Source organism: Oncorhynchus mykiss, chromosome 5 (assembly GCF_057628025.1).
Source record: "Oncorhynchus mykiss isolate SJ-2025 chromosome 5, ASM5762802v1, whole genome shotgun sequence".
NCBI lineage: Eukaryota > Metazoa > Chordata > Actinopteri > Salmoniformes > Salmonidae > Oncorhynchus > Oncorhynchus mykiss.
The window spans coordinates 70,600,795-70,605,630 of NC_143026.1; the positions used below are offsets into that span (position 1 = coordinate 70,600,795).

The window sequence follows — 4,836 nt, forward strand, 5'->3', positions numbered from 1 at the left end:
GTTATAGAATATATAAGAATGAGACAAAACCAATAAATTGAGTCACTTCCTTTATGTTGCATTATTGGAGAGTAATCTGTATAAGAACTTCTTCCTTCCACAATAAAATGAAAACAGCCTCCCCATACATAGTCTAAAATGTTTCACAACAGGGTCAACTTCCAATCAGCATAGGGACAAGGCTTTAGGGTAGAGCAGTGCAGAAACATTTACATTAAAATCCAGAGGGGGGAAAATTCCAGTTTAAAAAAAAAATCCCAAAATGAACATATCAATATCAGAGCCTCCTGCTTTAGAATATCTTAACAGCTGTATGTATGCAGTCTGAGCTTATTTTCAATTTAGAAAATAGGTGCATTTGATTTAAGGTAGCTTGAGTAGTTAGTGAAAACTGCCTACCCAATACACAGAGTGACCCCATGAGTGCTGAAAATAAGCTGCAGAAAAGGATAATCAGTAGACTTTCACACCATAGCCAAAACAATATATCTCTCCACACACATATACACCATCATAATGCCATATACATGTTTGGGGTACAAGCACCTACCAGACATCAGGTAGCACAGACTCAACAAAAATGTGTCAGATTTTTTTTTTTAAATACACAAAAAAAATGCATTGAGGTAAACATTGTCAGGAAATTTGAGATGGTCAATATACTTAATGTAGTTAGCAGAAGAACATTGTTTTCAGAGATGAGATTCAAATTGTTGTAAACTTCACTTTCAAAAACAATTACTGGCATGTCACTGCTAAAAAATAAAAATCTCAAATCTAACAATAAATCTTCAACCAAATCTCAAATCTGAACTCCTATAGATTATCAACATAACATGGAAACATAACTAATTGCTGTCCTTAGTTTTCGCCCCTTCCCTTGTGATGTAGGCAAAACAATAGCTACCCATTTGTTTTGGGGGAGAAGCATAAATCATTAACGGAAAGGCCAAACAAAGCCCCATCTTCAGCCTTGCGCCAATGGATCATAGTAGACAGGGTTCCTTTTCAGAAGTTCATCTCATCTTTGTGTTTAGAGTCAATTTCTTCATCCTCTTCTCCCTCCTTTTTATTAATCTCTTCTCCATCCCGTTTCTTTCTCTCCTCTTCCTGACTGTCCGTCATCATCTTTTCAGGGTCCTGTGTAGACCGCAAAAAAATATATATATATATTGACAGGGTAGGAGACGATGCACACATCACCTTTTAGAGAGGGCATATTATAATGACAACTCAATCTAAACATAACTGGTAAAGTTGATTGTATATCACACAAAAAAAGGAGACCATCGGCTTACCTTTGTTGCACCCCATGTCTCGTTCCCTACTTCTGCAAGCTTTGGGTCATTGAGAAAGTTGTCAAAAATAGTCCCTGACTTCACCTATAAAATGATAAAGGGTCATTGTTTATTTAAATCTTAACCATTCACTTCAAAAAAAATGAAAGTCAAAAGAATAGTAAAACACTACACACCATGTTACATTAATCAAGGATTAGAGTCAGTCACTCTACCTGCCACATATCCAATCACCCCCAGGCTGGCATATTTCAAGGTCAGCAGTGTAGTCAGGGTTGTCAATTTCAGGGTTCACCCATTTCCCCTTGGAGGCAGGATTGTCAATCTGTTTGGGCTTCCACTCCCCCTGTGAAAAACAATGTCAGAAAGTGCTTAGTTCCCTATGCAAAAGTATTTTTTCCCCACTATGTATCCAAGTAAATAGGCAAATTAGTAAAAATGGCAAGACCACATTTCACCGAGTGAAACATTTCACCGTGACCACATTCACACCAAATCCTTGTGGCCATGAGTACAAACAACCGTGGAGGCCTACCTTATAGTCAGGGTCCGTGACCATGGGAGGCTCCCATTCACCATCCATCTCATCGTTCCAGTCATCAAGCTTCTTGGCATCAGGGTCAGGGATAGTCTCAGCCACATCCCAGTCCTAAAGGAAACAGTGGCTTAATAATGTCCTTTGCACAGAGTCACCTGCATTTTCTACAGAAAATGAAATGGTGTTCTCATGCATTCTTTAATGTCTTGTTAACATACCTCTGGTTTCTTGTCTTCAGGATCATCAATGTTCTCTCATCCCAGTCATCTGGCTTCTCAGCATCAGGGTCCTTTATCTTCTTGGGGGGAGGAAGTCCCAGTCCTCCTCTAGGCTTCCAGACTCAACTTTCTTGTTGTTGATCTCCACCTCGTAGGTGTTATCCGGATTGACTACCAGTGTGTACATGTGGGTATATTCATCATCCTAGGGAACACACAAAATAAGTTACTGCATGCAAAAACAAAATAATGTTTATTTAACTTCTTTAAGGCCAATACTTTTAAAACATAATACTGAGAAAAAGGTGGGATAGCAAAAATGGTCGACAGATAACAGATGGTGAAGCTCATAGATAAATACAACTGTTACCATTGACTAGAAAATATAGCAGAATTGCTTATGGACAAAAGGGCTTCTCAGCACTTTCTTAGTGCCTGGACCACAGATGTCTGGACCCAAGACAGCCAAACCACAAACACAGGAATTTAACTTCACACTGCCAATAGTATGTGGTGTAAAGTAGCCAGGCAACTCAAGACAGTGAGACTAACACGGGGAACAATACCTAGGGGACTCTCAAAACAGAAAGGAATTTGACAAGTGAGTCATAACCTACTTTCCAATGTTCCCAGTTACAAATAGGATGTTTATACTTACCAAACATGATGTTGTTTGTGGATTCTCCATGCATTTCCTCCTGGTTGAGATCAGCTGGGAAAAGCTTGAGGTAGCCTCCACCAGAGTCAATGTTCTGTTCATGTTTCACAGTAAACTGGATTACCAGTGACTGGTCTTTGTTGTTGACGGACTCAAAGCGGGAGGATGCAGAGTAAAAGCGAGCATCCTGGCTGGTTTGAAGGCCTGAAATGTTTAAAACGCTCAAGAAATACTCATATCAAGTGTCAACCTATTGAGAAACAGCTAGACACACCAGATTCTATTGCTGGAGCCTAAATGACAAAATGACAGAGGCACCTTTGTCTTTGTCAACGTCTCCATAGAATTTCCCACCAGTGAGAACAAACTTCCCATAGTCTGACTTGTGTTTAGATTCCACCCATCAGCTTTTCCAGGCATCTGCGAAATGTTATTCAAAAATCAGGTGTAAGTAAGTCACCTGAGTAATGAGGACAGAGCCACTCGGCAAGGGCCATGTACCTGTGTAGTTGATCTGGGAAAAGAGCAGAGGGAGTGCATGCAACCCATTGATGAGTAATCACTAAATCAGAACATGTCAGCTAAATGTGAACTACATTTTGAGCATGTCAAGCTGATATTGCATAAAGTGAGCAGGCTATGAAATTGTGTCTCTGTGACACTCATCCAACATATGACATGTAGTCCAATCACCACATTTCAAATCTCGACCCCCCCCCCCAAAAAAAACAGGAAGGTTCAGTATTTATTCAGAACTTACACCCCCCCCCCATCTTCAAATTGTTCTCGGAAATAAATGGAGGACTCAGCAAATAGTGATGCGATCGATACGGCCATCAAAAGCATCGACAGGGTTGTCATTTCAGCTTGCTAAAAAAAAAAAAAAACACCCTCTAAAATAGAAAATGTAATTAACAATGTAAATAAATACCATACATTTTATAGACACTAAATCTAGCAGTAAAACTAGCTATGGCTAGTTACATGCTATATTGGTCAAAATCCTGACCTCAAATGCTGTACTTACTGCAAGCCCCAAACGCTGCTGATGGGCTCTCGTTTCCGAACATTGGATAGCAGCTCCAGGAGGAAGCGTAACAACCTTTAACCAATCGAATTAATTGAAAAAAGCATTTCAGCCAATGCCAGCTGACCACGCGTTTGCTTCACAAACGCCCCTCAGTAGCCGAATGGGTAGGTGGTCTTTATCTCTCGCTCGGCGCCCGGGGTGAGAGAGCGGAGTTTGCACGAATGCAGTAGAATGGGTAGAAAAAAACACGCCACACACCCGCCAGATGCGATAAATCATGTGCACCTTCTGTGATTCTGGTAGTAGTTTTTCTTATTTCTTTTGTAAAGCAATTTAAAAATTACAATATGGAAAACAAACGGAGTATAGAACATAGTATACAAACAATGGTCAGGGGAATAAAGACAATACATTATTTAAAGACCTTGTAAAACTTATGAACGTTCAACGTTTTGATTGCTTTTTTGTTTTGAGAAGAAATTGTGTTAATATTGTGTTCAATTTCATAAAAAAATAATAAGAGGCTTTTTCCAAAGCCACATTTTTTAAGGGCATAACATGTAATGTTCTACTGTATCAAAGGCTTTCTAAAAATCCTAAAATAGTATAAAACTCTCATCAGAGAACACATTTGAGTAATCTATGATCTCTAGTATCAGTCTGACATTATTCTAGGTTACTAGTCTATTTTTCATAAACTCATATTTTACATTGGAAAATTATACTTTGCATGCTTGTATAATTAAGTCACTATTTTCCCTCCATAGAGTTTTTAATAAACTGGGTCTCCTCTATAATGGCATCCAAAACAGCCCTTAATCGTTTAGCAAGGATAAATTCTGGCCTTGGTTTAGATCTTATCTGTCGGAAAGATATCAGTTTGTCTCTGTGAATGGTTTGTCCTCTGACAAATCAACTGTAAATTTCGGTGTTCCTCAAGGTTCCGTTTTAGGACCACTATTGTTTTCACTATATATTTTACCTCTTGGGGATGTCATTCGAAAACATAATATTAACTTTCACTGCTATGCGGATGACACACAGCTGTACATTTCAATGAAACATGGTGAAGCCAGAAAAATTGCCCTCGCTAG

The 4,836-nt window shown here is 39.0% G+C and overlaps 1 pseudogene across 1 annotated transcript; it reads right to left on the bottom strand.

Annotated features, from left to right (window-relative positions):
• Window positions 1-37: 37 nt before the first annotated feature.
• On the bottom strand, window positions 38-3,775 carry LOC110522990 (calreticulin-like; annotated as a pseudogene). Its single transcript, XR_016496273.1, has 6 exons — window positions 2,713-3,775; window positions 2,055-2,259; window positions 1,834-1,947; window positions 1,514-1,644; window positions 1,299-1,382; window positions 38-1,140 (listed from the first exon to the last, which is right to left on the bottom strand). The product of XR_016496273.1 is annotated as a calreticulin-like (transcript).
• Between the last annotated feature and the right edge of the window lie 1,061 nt (window positions 3,776-4,836).